This window comes from Erpetoichthys calabaricus, chromosome 1, assembly GCF_900747795.2.
Source record: "Erpetoichthys calabaricus chromosome 1, fErpCal1.3, whole genome shotgun sequence".
Classification (NCBI taxonomy): Eukaryota; Metazoa; Chordata; class Cladistia; order Polypteriformes; family Polypteridae; genus Erpetoichthys; species Erpetoichthys calabaricus.
In genome coordinates, this window is record NC_041394.2 from 154,153,613 (window position 1) to 154,168,788 (window position 15,176).

The 15,176-nt window shown below is 42.7% G+C and overlaps 1 protein-coding gene across 1 annotated transcript in view; it reads right to left on the reverse strand.

Annotated features, from left to right (window-relative positions):
* LOC114642057 (adiponectin receptor protein 2-like) overlaps positions 1-14,466 on the reverse strand; it is a 69,693-nt gene extending 55,227 nt beyond the window's left edge. Inside the window, exon 1 of the mRNA XM_051920600.1 lies at positions 14,301-14,466. The gene's annotated coding sequence lies outside the window, so the exon portion shown is untranslated. The remainder of the gene's footprint in view (positions 1-14,300) is intronic.
* Positions 14,467-15,176: the final 710 nt, after the last annotated feature.

The following is a 15,176-nucleotide window of genomic DNA, read 5'->3' on the forward strand; positions in this document are numbered from 1 at the left end:
GAGTAACTTGGTTTACGAGTGTTTTGCAAGACGAGCAAAAATTTTTAATAAATTTTGACTTGATAAACGAGCGAGGTCTTGCAGTATGAGTAGTATGTATACGCTTTGTCTGCTGAGCGTCATGTGATCACAACTGAGCTGATGGTTCCACTCTCTCTCTCTCGCTGCGTGATTGTGGGCAATCGTCTCCTATTCTCCGTCTAAGTCAGCGTGCCTCACTCAAATAGTCAACATCCATACGAGTGTATACTGTTTACTACAGCATTAGCATTGTGACTGTGTGCGCTCGCACGCTCGCGTGTGTGTTTATGTGTGTGCGCTCACGTGCGCGTGTGTGCTGTGATGTGCGAGTGCCCGTCTTGCACCCTAAAACGTGAAGCTGAGGCTCAGTACTTTAGCAAGACCAGCTTTATTCAGCTTGAAACAGCAACAGCACAGTTATTTATACACAGACACAGCAGTCAGGCAGGGCCCTGCACATTTATAATGTTCCTTATATCACCCATCGATGGCAGGCGCTTATAGCATGTCCGCGATCTTTTCGGATTCGCTTTTACGGCGAACTGCTACAGCGCTGGGAGACTGCGATTGCTTTGGGACATTCTTCCACGTGTCGTCCCGTTGGGTGCAATCCCACAAGAGTTTAGAAACTCACTCACACCAGCCATGATTCTTTTCAAAGGTAAAGTGCAGGTTAATTTGTTTTATGTATTTTTACTTTATATTTTGTATTAATCATTTGTGGAACAAATCATCTGAGTTTCCATTATTTCTTATGGGGAAATTCACTTTGATATACGAGTGCTTTGGACTACGAGCACGTTTCCGGAACGAATTATGCTCGCAAACCGAGGTTCCACTGTATTATGTTTACGATATAAACTCCAAGGCTTCATGTGTAGTGAAGTTCCAGTTTTGCTTTAGCCACCAACTGAAAGATTAATGATCATACAACCATAAAACTGATTGGCTAAGGTTTTTCAATGGTAGCCAAACAACTTAAAACTATACTTGCATGTTTTGTTACACGATATTTACACCAGTAAAAACTGAAGAATTAAAAGTGGTCTAAACATGCAAACCATGAAAAAAGTTGACTCTCGGGAGGAATTATAACCAAAATTCTACCCACTGAATATCACTGATGTGTTCTTTCAATCACAATTCAAAGGCCTACACAAAATTGGTAAGTTTTATTTAAGTGTATCCCATGAAAAGGTTAGGTAAATATTCGGTTAACATTAAAGTGATAAGACTTAGTAAGCCAGGGGTCAGCAGCCAGCAGCTCACAAACCACACGCAGCTCTTTGACTACATGGCTGCAGCTCTTCTCAAAACGAAAGACGCATTCACATTTTAATGTCTTAACATATTATTCGATAATACTTTTGTAAAGATAATTTATTTATGGGTTAATATTTTTCATTTAGACATTTCTTTAGCTAGATGAGAATATATCCAATTCATCACAGGCCTCTGTCGCACTTAACCGCATTATCTACATCTTCCTCAAAGTCATTCGATGAGATTACATCTTCGGTCAAATGATATGCTCTTCAGAGTTTTCTTCAGTACCAGACATTGGATGTACGCTTCAACGTTTATTGGGATTCCTAATTCTTTCATGTACTTTTTCTGATAAATCATCACCACACCTTCCCAGGCCTTCATAAACATTTTAAGGTTAATCCTGTGTGTGTGCGTGCGTCTCTCTCTCTCTCTCCCGCTGCCTGTGTGTGTGTGTGTGTCGTGCTCTCTTGCTAGCTGCACAGGAAATGCACAGGGAGAGACTGAACATGTACAAACCGAAAGGGAAACTGGCTTGTTCGTATACCGAGTGTGTGGTCGTGAACCGAGGCAAAAGTTTGGCAAACTTTTGGTCGTAAACCGATTTGTACGTGTAACGAGACGTTCGTGAACTGAGGTTCCACTGTACCTGGGAGTGCAGCTGGATGATAAATTGGATTGGACTGCCAATACTGATGCTCTGTGTAAGAAAGGACAGAGCCAACTATACTTCCTTAGAAGGCTGGCATCCTTCAACATCTTCAATAAGATGCTGCAATGTTCTATCAGACGGTTATGGTGAGCGCCCTCTTCTACGCGGTGGTGTGCTGGGGAAGCAGCATAAAGAAGAGGGACGCCTCACGCCTGGACAAACTGGTGAAGAAGGCAGGCTCTATTGCAGGCACAGAGCTGGACAGTTTGACATCTGTGGCAGAGCGACGGGCACTGAGCAGGCTCCGGTCAGCCAGCTGACTTTAGAGTGGTGAGCACATTTTGCACTGCTTGGTCAGCACAGTTACTTACAGTGGTAAAGTGGAGAGTGAAGGGGAGACAGCTGCAGAGCCAAACAAACATTACTGAAAGAAAGAGGGGTAATGGTGAAGACTACTTCTACAGAAATGAACAATGTTGTAATATTAGTCACCGTTGTGCTGCTACGCATCCCTTGAATGGCAAGATTGCAACTAAGAGAATACAGCAAAAAGTACAAGATGAAAACACTGAATTTAAAGCCAAATGGGAAGAAAATGATGCTTTTATGAAAAACTCTATGGGTCTTCCAACAAAATTTGCCTTGAAAAGTTATCCAATAACAAAAAAAAAATCTCAAATGTCACTTTTTAACAAAGCACAATGCATTTGCAAAAAAATATTCTTTGCAATAATAAACATCAACATTCAGCAGCTGGATACAATCAAGTAATGTGACCATAGCGAGTTTTGCTTTTTCTCGTGAGATTGCAAAGCATGGAAAAACATTTCCTGGATGGAGAATACATATTTTAATATTTAAAAAAAAAACACAAAAAAGGTGCTTTTTAAATTTAGCCAAACATCTCTACTCAGACTTCAAAAATCAAGATTGAAAAATAAAAATAAAATAAAGATACTCCACTATCGGCAAAAACTGTTCATGACAGAATCATTAAGATAAGCAAGAACATTACAGACCAACAGATTAATGATATAAAATGACTCAGGCGCCGCCGCGAGTGGCAGCCTTTCAAGCAGCTCCGTGTATGACTTTATCTTTTTACCTTTTTTTTGTATTTTTCTCTATTTCACTGTTAACTCCTACCACTTTTTTATGTGGACTCATTCCCTGGACAATTTTTACTACTTTTTTCTACTTGGACATGGATTTTTATATGCCGAGACTCGTCTATTCAAGTAGTCAACTTCAAGCGCTGTGAACAAATGCCTGCGCTGGTGTAGTTCCCCATTTACCTGACGAGGTAAGAAGACAGTATCATGGCAGCAGAGCCGGCGCTAAGATAAAAGCCAAGCTTCTAGCGAGAAAGTGGTGCTACAAACCTTCGGTGCCTTCTTTGATCCTGGGAAATGTGAACTCGCTACCAAATAAGATCGATGAACTGGCTACGCTGGTGAAAAATGTCAGGACCTACAGAGAATGCAGTTTGTTGTGTATTAGTGAAACGTGGCTAACAACTAACATCCCAGATGCTAACATGGAGCTACCCGGGTTTAGCACAGTTAGAGTGGACAGAGACGCAAATACCTGTGGAAAGCAGAAAGGAGGTGGACTCGCTCTCTATGTCAATACAAGGTGGTGCAACTCTGGACATGTAAACGTTAAAATCTCCTCTTGCTGCAGGGACATAGAAATGTTGGCCGTAAGTCTGCGTCACTATTACTTGCCCAGAGAGCTTGGACACATCATTGTTTACATCCCTCCTTGGGCAGACGTGGAGATAGCGAGTGACATCATCCATTCTGATGTTGCTAAACTGCAAACGCAGCACCCCTAGGCGCTTGTGCCAATTGCTGGAGACTGTAACCATGTGACGCTGGACAAAACATTACCTGCCTTCTCCCAGTATGTGGATTGTAACACCCGGGGAAACAGGACTATTGACCTACTGTATGCAAACATTAAAGACGCATACAGCACCACCATGCTGCCTGCGCTTGGGAAAGCAGATCATGACCTGGTTCTGCTTCAGCCTCACTACAAACCAAGAATGAGGGAGCTACCTACAACCACACGCTCATTCAGGAAGTGGTCCCCTGAGGCAGAGCAGGCTCTGAGAGACTGCTTTGGAACTACGGACTGGGATATTCTGCAGGAATCTTATAGTGAGAACATTGAGGAGGTTGTTGACTGCACTACTGACTACATCAACTTCTGTATGGACATTGTAGTTCCAGTAAGAACTGTACGCTGCTATGCTAACAACAAGCCATGGATTACAAGTGACATCAAGGGCCTTTTGAACCAGAAGAAAAGGGCTTTTAAAGGCGGTGATCAGCATGAGCTCAAGCGTGTGCAGAAGGTACTCAGAGTCCAGCTCAGGGCGGTGAAGGAGCAGTACAGGAGAAAGCTGGAGCAGAAGTTGCAGAATAACAGCATGAAGGAAGTGTGGGATGGGATGAAGATCATCACTGGCTGCAGCTCAAAGTGGGGTGCCACCATCGAGAGAGACGTGACGAGAGCAAACCAGATGAACAACTTCTTTTAACAGGTTTGACCACCCTAACCTACTCTCACCTCAGAGTACTGTACCCTCCACCCATCCTTCTGCTTATACCAGCATAGTAGAGAGTTTCCCTCAACCCACAATTACAGCAGCCCATGTAAGCAGAGAGCTGAGGAGACTTTGTGCCAGCAAAGCAGCAGGTCCAGATGGGAGTATTGCCACGACTGCTGAAGGCCTGTGCGTTGGAGCTGGGGAGTCCTCTACAGCGCATCTTCAACCTGAGCCTGGAACAGGGGAGAGTCCCGAGGCTTTGGAAAACATCTTGCATCACCCCAGTCCCAAATGTATCGCGTCCTAGTGAGCTGAATGACTTCCAGCCTGTCTCTCTGAAGACCATGGAGAGGCTGCTGCTTCACCACCTAAGGCCACAGGTTCCCCACACCCTCGACCCTCAGCAGTTCACATGCCAGGAGAAGGTGGGAGCGGAGGATGCCATCATCAAGATGCTACACCGATCCCTCTCCCACTTGGACAGAGGCAGTGGTGCAGTAAGAATTATGTTTCTGGACTTCTCTAGCGCCTTCAACACCATCCAACCTATGCTCCTTAGGGACAAGCTGACAGAGATGGGAGTAAATTCATACCTAGTAGCACGGATCGTGGACTATCTTAAAGACAGACCTCAGTATGTGCGTCTCGGGAACTGCAGGTCTGACATTGTGGTCAGCAACACAGAAGCGCCACAGGGGACTGTACTTTCTCCGGTCCTGTTCAGCCTATATACATCGGACTTCCAATACAAGTCAGAGTCCTGCCACATGCAAAAGTTCGCTGACGACACTGCTATCATGGGCTGCATCAGGAGTGGGCAGGAGGAAGAGTACAGGAACCTAATCAAGGACTTTGTTAAATGGTGCGACTCAAACCACCTACAACTGAACACCAGCAAAACCAAGGAGCTGGTGGTGGATTTTAGGAGGACCAGGCCCCTCATGGACCCCATGATCATCAGAGGTGACTGTGTGCAGAGGGTGCAGACCTATAAATACAGTGGAACCACGGTTCATGACCATAATTCGTTCCAAAACTCTGGTCGTAAACCGAAGCAATTTCGCCCATAGGATTGTATGTAAATACAATTAATCCGTTCCAGACCATACGAACTGTATGTAAATATATATATTTTTTTAAGTTTTTAAGCACAAATATAGTTAATTAAAACATAGAATGCACAGCGTAATAGTAAACTAAATGTAAAAACATTGAATAACACTGAGAAAACCTTGAACAACAGAGAGAACTAACACAGCGATAGTTCGCACTATAGCGCTACCAACCGCTGGCTAAAAACACTTTTTTTTTTTTTTTTTTTTTTAATGAGTTTTAAGCACAGGGAAAAAAATGAACATTTGAAAAAATCTGTAATTTAATAAACCACCAAGAAAAGTAACATTGCAACAATGCATGCTATGAACCAATCGCTGTAAACAGAAGTGAAAACAAAATCAAGCCCAGTGCATTCTTTAACTGCCTTCCTATCTTATACGTCCAGCCCCCTCTCTCTCACGCTGCCTGTGTGTGTGTGTGTGTGCGCGTCTCTCTCTCTCTCCCGCTGCCTGTGTGTGTGTGTGTGTGCGTGTGTGTGCGTCGTGCTCTCTTGCTAGCTGCACATGAAATGCACAGGGAGAGACTGAACATGTACAAACCGAAAGGGAAACTGGCTTGTTCGCATACCGAGTGTGTGGTCGTGAACCGAGGCAAAAGTTTGGCAAACTTTTTGGTCGTAAACCGATTTGTACGTGTAACGAGACGTTCGTGAACTGAGGTTCCACTGTACCTGGAAGTGCAGCTGGATGATAAATTGGATTGGACTGCCAATACTGATGCTCTGTGTAAGAAAGGACAGAGCCGACTATACTTCCTTAGAAGGCTGGCATCCTTCAACATCTGCAATAAGATGCTGCAATGTTCTATCAGACGGTTACGGTGAGCGCCCTCTTCTACGCGGTGGTGTGCTGGGGAAGCAGCATAAAGAAGAGGGACGCCTCACGCCTGGACAAACTGGTGAGGAAGGCAGGCTCTATTGCAGGCACAGAGCTGGACAGTTTGACATCTGTGGCAGAGAGACGGGCACTGAGCAGGCTCCTGTCAATAATGGAGAATCCACTGCATCCACTGAACATTATCATCTCAAGACAGAGGAGCAACTTCAGCGACAGACTGCTATCACTGTCCTGCTCCACTGACAGACTGAGGAGATCATTCCTCCCCTACACTATGCGACTCTTCAATTCCACCCAGGGGGGTAAACGTTAAAATTATACAAAGTTATTGTCTGTCTGTTATACCTGCATTGTTAATCACTCTTTAATTTAATATTGTTCTTTATCAGTATGCTACTGCTGGAGTATGTGAATTTCCCCTTGGGATTAATAAAGTATCTATCTATATATCTAAAATCAGAATGTGTATTTTCTTTGGCATGTGACAAGTCATGGGACGTTAAGGAAATCACACAAAATAGTCTTCTGTGTTGGAATGTTTCCGATAAAAGTCACCATAAAGAATTACTGGGTTTGATACCTCTTGAAGGACAAACTCCAAGTGAAGATATCTCTGTAGCAATTTTGGAATTTGACTGTTAGGGAAATTGACAACTACAAATTGGTATCTATTGCTTCAGATGGAGCACTCAGTATGATGGGTAAAAATAAAGGCTTTGTTACCCTCTTCAAACAAAATATGGAGCACAATATTTTTATATTTCATTGAATTATTCATCATTAAGTGCTACATGCACAGACATTTCCCAAAGTTGTACAGGTGATGGATTTGGTAGTAAAAATAATCACCCAAACAATGGCAAAAGGACTTAATTGACAGTTTTGTACCTTTCTCGAAGAAGTAAACAGTCAATACTCTGAGCTTCTTTAGCACAAAGAAGTTTGTTAGTTATCCAGAACAGCAGTTATGAAATATTTTGCTTCATGCCTTGAACATTAAGATCTTTTTAAATCAGAAGGGACACAAATATTCTGAGTTAAGTGATGAAGAATGGTTACAGAAATTTTATTTTGCTGTTGATAGGACGCATTTAAACCACCTGAATCAGAAGCTACAAGGTAGAGGTAACACTGCAAAAACACTTCTGGAAGCAATCCTTTCCTTTGAACAACGACTTGTAAAGTGGAAATCAGTTTCATTCTGAAATTTTTAAAAATCATCTGGAATCTACTGGAAGTGTCATTGATAGCAAGTTTTTTCTGGCAGCTATTGCAAAAATGCATGATTCAATTACTGTTCAATTAAAAGATTTTAGAGATGAAAACACACTTTTGTTGTTGACAAAACCACTTGTAGCGAATGCCAATTGAATACATTTTTCGCCATTTCAAACAGTTGACAGAGTTCAGTTTGAACTACAACAAACAGACTTTAAAAACAAATATTTGTGGTCTTCAAGATTAACAAGTGGAACTAGAAAACCTGGATAGAGAAAAGGCGACTTTAGCCATGAACCAGTAATGGATGGAACTTTCCAACTGTCGAAAGGAGGACCAACTGACTTTCAAAACATGGAACAGCATAGTTCTAGACTATTATTATCATCAACTCAAAATAGTAGCATTTGGAATTTTGACAATTTTTGGGTTCACTTATTGTGAGTAGACGTTCTCCAACATGAATGATATCAAAAGCAAGCTAAGAAGTCAGCTTAATGATGTAAGCTTGGAATTATGTTTAAAATTGCAGACTTCCAACTACTCGCAGAACATGAAAGAACTCTGTGCGGAAATGCAGCGTCAAAAGTCTCATTAAATTTTTTATTTTCTCTATGTACTTGAAGTTTTAATTTTTGTGTTAAATGCATATATATATATACGTATTGCGTTAAAAAAACATCTTATCTCAAGCTTCCTTTCTCTACCCAGTGTGGCTTTTTGTAAATCTTAGGTCAAACATTTACGATAAAATAGCTCTTTGCTTTAAAAAGGTTGCCAACCCCTGTACAAAGCTAAGATCTGTAAGTGCTGCAATGCCTATGGATAATAACTAAGCAAGCTTGAAACAAATTTTTAGTTTTTCACAGCATAACACACAAAAAAACTAGTATGTAAAAGGAATATCTGAAAAGACTGACTAATCAGGGCTCGCAAAATCGCAAAATAAGTGAACTGCTAAATGAGAAACTGGCACATTTCAGTGGCCTGAAGAGCACACGGTGGCTTCCAAGCCGGCTGAGATGTCTGAAGGATGTGGAAAAAAATTACACTCCTACTGTTGTTCATATGGAGAACATGGCAGGAGGAAGTGATGTCAAGTCCGAGGATGCAGCCAAGGCTAAGGGGGTGGTGCAGGCGATGAAGACTGAGAAATTTGTTCGCTTCCTGCATTTCATGTTGGACTACAGTACCATCTTATCCAAGTGCTGTACTGATTTTCAGCATGATAACCTCAACATCACACGAACAAATCAGTTAGTTGAGAGCACCACATCACGCTTACTCAGCTTAAAAACAAAACCAGGAGAATACCAGAAAACCTTGGACACAAAGTTCACAGCGAACGAGGATGGTAGCATTTGCTACTGTGACATAGTGCGCAGGCGCCGACAGCGAGCAAAGTCTGATCCACCGAGAACGAAGGAGTCCATCCATCCATCCTCTTCTGCTTATCCGAGGTCGGGTCGCGGGGGCAGCAGCTTGAGCAGAGATATCCAGACTTCCCTCTCCCCGGCCACTTCTTCTAGCTCTTCCGGGAGAATCCCGAGGCGTTCCCAGGCCAGCCGGGACACATAGTCCATCCAGCCTGTCCTGGGTCTTCCCCGGGGCCTCCTCCCGGTTGGACGTGCCCGGAACACCTCACCAGGGAGGCGTCCAGGAGACATCCTGATCAGATGCCCGAGCCACCTCATCTGACTCCTCTCGATGCAGAGGAGCAGCAGCTCTACTCTGAGCCCCTCCCGGATGACTGAGCTTCTCACCCTATCTTTAAGGGAGAGCCCAGACACCCTGCGGAGGAAACTCATTTCAGCCGCTTGTATTCGCGATCTTGTTCTTTCGGTCACTACCCACAGCTCATGACCATAGGTGAGGGTAGGAACATAAATCGACCTGTAAATTGAGAGCTTTGCCTTATGGCTCAGCTCCTTTTTCACCACGACAGACTGATGCAGAGCCCGCATCACTGCGGACGCCGCACCGATCCGCCTGTCGATCTCACGCTCCATTCTTCCCTCACTTGTGAACAAGACCCCGAGATACTTGACCTCCTCCACTTGAGGCAGGATCTCGCTCCCTACCCTGAGAGGGCACTCCACCCTTTTCCGGCTGAGGACCATGGTCTCGGATTTCGAGGTGCTGATTCCCATCCCAGCCGCTTCACACTCAGCTGCGAACCGATCCAGAGAGAGCTGAAGATCACGGCCTGATGAAGCAAACAGGACAACATCATCTGCAAAAAGCAGTGACCCAATCCTGAGTCCATCAAACCAGACCCCCTCAACACCCTGGCTGTGCCTAGAAATTCTATCCATAAAAGTTATGAACAGAATCGGTGACAAAGGGCAGCCCTGGCGGAGTCCAACTCTCACTGGAAACGGGTTTGACTTACTGCCGGCAATGCGGACCAAGCTCTGACACCGGTTGTACAGGAACCGAACAGCCCTTATCAGGGGGTCCGGTACTCCATACTCCCGGAGCACCCCCCACAGGATTCCCCGAGGGACACGGTCGAACGCCTTTTCCAAGTCCACAAAACACATGTAGACTGGTTGGGCGAACTCCCATCCACCCTCCAGGACTCTGCTAAGGGTGTAGAGCTGGTCCACTGTTCCGCAACCAGGACGAAAACCACACTGTTCCTCCTGAATCCGAGGTTCGACTATCCAACGGACCCTCCTCTCCAGAACCCCCGAATAGACTTTTCCAGGGAGGCTGAGGAGTGTGATCCCTCTGTAGTTGGAACACACCCTCCGGTCCCCCTCCTCGAACCGCCACCTTATCGTGGTGGAGGGGTTTGCGTGTCCCAATGATCCTAGGAGCTCTGTTGTCCGGGGCTTTATGCCTCTGGTAGGGTCACCCAAGGCAAACTGGTCCTAGGTGAGGGATGAGACAAAGTGCGGTTCAACAGACCTCCTACGACGAATAAAAAATTTGGACGGCGTTTCCCTCGCCCGGACGCGGGTCACCGGGGCCCCCCTCTGGAGCCAGGCCTGGAGGTGGGGCTCGATGGCGAGCACCTGGTGGCCGGGCTTGCACCCATGGGGCTCGGCCGGGCACAGCCCGAAGAGGCAACGTGGGTCCCCCTTCCCATGGGCTCACCACCTATGGGAGGGGCCAAGGAGGTCGGGTGCAGTGTGAGTTGGGTGGTGGCCGAAGGCAGGGACCTTGGCAATCCGATCCTCGGCTACAGAAGCTGGCACTTGGGACGTGGAACGAAGGAGTCACAACTCAATAATGAAGGAGCTCAACTGAGCACAGACAATACGGAACCCTAACCGTCCACACTACACAGCATAGTCAAACCCGACATAGTACGGAAGGTGCGTGCGCCTACAACGCGCATCTAACACACCGCAGGCAGACCCCCCGAGATGTTACTGACGCCTCAGAGATACGGACTCCACAGCATATGTGAATCACATTACAGTAATACAATAATGAGTACTCACAGACAAGACAAACACAACAGGGGCGCAGGCAGACCCCTGAGATGTTACAGACGCCCCAGAGATACGGACTCCACAGCATATGTGAATCACATTACAGTAATACAACAATATGAGTGCTCACAGACAAAACAAACACAACAGGCTTCAGCGTCCCGCCCCACAATCAAACCGGAGAGAGTACGGCGTCCCCAAACGTCCACAAAACACAGCATAGTCAAACCTGAGATGTTATGGAGGGCGCATGTGCCTACAACGACTACCACATGAAACACACACACGGCACCGGAGGTATAATATTAGCTCAACTAACGTAAATAAGCGCCTACAACGCGTCATGGCTCAAAAACAAAGGAGCTCAACTAACGTAAATAAGAAATGAAGCAACACACCCATAGGTAGCGACACAGCCACACAAAAAAGAGGATTCAGCCCCCCCGCCCCAGAGTGAAACGGGAAAAAGTACGGAGTCCACAAAGGTTCACCATACACAGCATAAAATAGTACGGAAGGCGCGAGTTAGTACGAAAGCCGAAGGCACCTACAACGCGTAATAAGAATAAACGAACGCTCCGTTTTAAACGTACGTCATCCTCACACGTCCAAACTGTAATAAGAATAAACGAACGCTCCGTATTGAACGTACGTCATCCTCACACGTCCAAACTATACAGCATAAGTGAATCACATTACAGTGATGCATTATTAACAGTACAACCACAGAAAACGCTCCGTATTAACAGTAAGTGCAATTATTCATATTACTAACGGTAAACAACGGAGAACTAATGGAGTCAAACTCATTCAAGGACAACACACCATCTTTACTACAAATGTTGTTCATGAAAACATATTCCAATAAATCTTTGTAATGTGCCATGCTATGGGTTATTTACTTCCTATGTGCGACATCTACACCTTTACACTCCGATCTATCTCATACATACATCAATATATTTCAGGATACCCAACGACAGGGGTTGGCGAGCGAAGCCCCCTAGTAAAATTATATATGAGTATACTCTGTGGGTATTGGTCATGTAAGCTAAGAGCAGTGATCATGGATAAATAAAATAAAAAATTTGAAACTAAGCTTAAAGGAGGAAATAATTAAGTTACATAACACAATTAAAAATTAGCACTTAATATAAAGCGCTTTTTACAGACAAACTCTTACTTAAGAAAAGCAGATTTTAGTTCCTCTTTCCACAGCACACTTTATACACTGAAACATAAAAACTGGTCAGAAAAACATGCTTAGAACAGATCCTGCTGTGTCTACGACTAGTTCAACTGGTTTCAGTTGCACAAAAATCACTTCATTAATGTCCAGAGATGATGAGTTTGGGGTACTTAAGATTTGTTACTACCCAAAAATGCCTGAGAAAAAAAAAAAAAACAAGAATTTAAGTAAACTAACTGCAGAGATGAAAAATTTCTATTGTTCTCTTAAGTAAGTTTAGCAAACAAATAATTTACAGCAGGAATTCAAAGGATTGAAGAAATTTACAAAACATGTCACCACTATTTATTCCCATATAAAATCTAAATTGTTCATCTTAGAAGTGTCTTAAAATACCCACAAGTAGTAGTGGTTGGCATTATTTTTTGTTCACCAAAAATAAGTGGCATTTGTGATAAAAAAGGAATAAGAAGCAAAGTATAATATATCAATATCGTTAAGTAAATATTAATACGCTATTATAAAAACACCCTTTATATAATTGTGATCTGTAGTGTGACAGAAGTGCTGGGAGTGTATACTGTGGTCACAATCTTTCACTCAAACAAATGTCCCATACAGGTGCCAGTTTTTACAGTTGATTAGGTACGTGGATAATTAAAAGATTTACTTATACTGTACTCCAACCTAAAAATTTCTACTAGTGTACATCTTTCAGTTCTTTAAAAGTGAAGGATGCAAGTGTATTAATCGTACTTTATCCTTCATAAGTAAGCTCATATTTTTTTCTAATGTTTTGCTCACACTGGTACCTTGTGGAAATACCAGACGGGTGTATATTGGACCAGTTGGCTGCTCTACCAAGGGGTACCTTGTTTTAAGCACCACACGGTAAAATAGAAAACAGAGCAGGGAAGATGAAAGCAATAGCTCAAAATTTCATGAGGCATGCCTACTAAAATGACGAAAAAGAACACACGAACTCGAACAGAAAGACATCTCATTTCGAAATTCATACAGAACTAAAATTCGCTAATAGCAACTTCCAGGACTGCAAATTCATGGCAGAGTAGGCATTTTAATTAAGATCTATTCCATTAACAGCTAGAATTGGTTTCTCATTAAGAAAATGTCAAAATCATAAACTTGCGCTACTGCAGACTCTAAAACTAAATCAAACTAACGAAATGAAAAAAAAAGTTCCACTGAACTAATCTGCCTGTTAAAAAAATAAATTACTTAAATAAAATAATCACATCGGATCTTCTCCAAGTCTAGTTAATTTAGAACTCCTCCGGATCAAGCTGAATGGTGCAGGTTTACTTACAGTCCTCCGAAAACCATTTATAATCACTTAAACAGGTGGATTCTATAGTTTCCATTCATGAAGTGTAGCCTTATCAGGGTTTTCTTATTTTAAAAACGGTTAGAGCTTGCGCACTGATGCCAAAACGTATCTGTTCCACCTGATAAACGTTAGCAAACTCGCACCCAAAAATGGAAAGTTGCAAACAACTGATCTGCAAATGCTTAAAGAGAGAGTGTCTATTTCGTTTACAGCACACAATTTCAAAACTAGAACGTTAGTGGTGTGCGAATTAGAACACTTCTATCGTTGACAAATCTGTACATCTGTCTCTGAGAATACTAGTTTAAGGTCAGCTAAATATTAAGTTAATTGAGGCCTCCGCATATATTCCTCACTTGAGTTTATTCGTTACACTTGCGCACATGTCGAAATAGCCGTTACCGATATGCAACGTCACCTTTTTGCCATAAGGACCAGTTGGGCGTTTAGGTGTCTCAATGAAACATCTAAGTAAACAACAGTTTCTGTAACTAGTATGAAAATACTGTGCCTTTAAATGAGAAAAGATAAAAAGCCACATGAACCTCGACAAGCTCCCTAAAATAAACAACAGGAACAAAGCGAGTTCTAACGTTTTGTTGGCAATTTATATCATCCGATGTAAACAAGAGGGAAAAAACTAATTCGACTTACCTGTTTCTTTAGAAGATAACAATCGACGTTCACTTTGAATTCCGTGCAATGCAACTGACAGGTTGAGTAACAACACCAGACAGTACCCGGATATTAGACCTTCACCCTACTTTGGTAACCAACTAAACCCGACTTGACTCTGTTGCCGTACAACAGCGAGAGACGCCCATCGCGTGAGTACAACGTAACCAATACACGGCTGTCATTTGTGACATGTGATTTGGAACGGCTCACTTTTTCTGGTGAAGCAATAGGGATTACGTTATACATTTGACTTGTGGGCAGGCTGGGATTTGTAGTTCATGTGTGTACAAGGTAATTGTGAGAAGCGCTGTTCAGTGTTACTTACTTTCATATAGATTTGTTTAAACAACCCCTGTCTTCTGTTTCGTGTTCTGTTGCACTTTCAGAAGTATCGTGCGTAATTAAAATAATTGATAATGTACCGCAAAGACAAAAAAAAAAGAAAAGAGTAAAAGCAATATGAAAGGATTATACTGGAAAACTAGGCCATTATTTACAAAATTAAACAATAGTTACAGTCAATATATACATTAACAAGTTTGCAATTTTTGAGAAACTAATATATAAATTAATTTAGTTTTTTTTTATTTTAAAAAATCGTCAATAATCAGTTTAAATTTAGTTCAAAATATTTTACAATAGAAATATAATACAGTACACACAATTAAAGTCAAAGGTAACTGTTAAAATTCATGGCCAATTTTAAATTAATGTTTTAAACAATTTTAATATAACAGTGCAGTAATGTACGCTATATATTTATAATACTCAAAACCTCAGGGATTAATAAAGTGAACCAAATACCAAAAATACTTTATAATGAATGGTAACTCTAATGTTCAGTAATTTGCA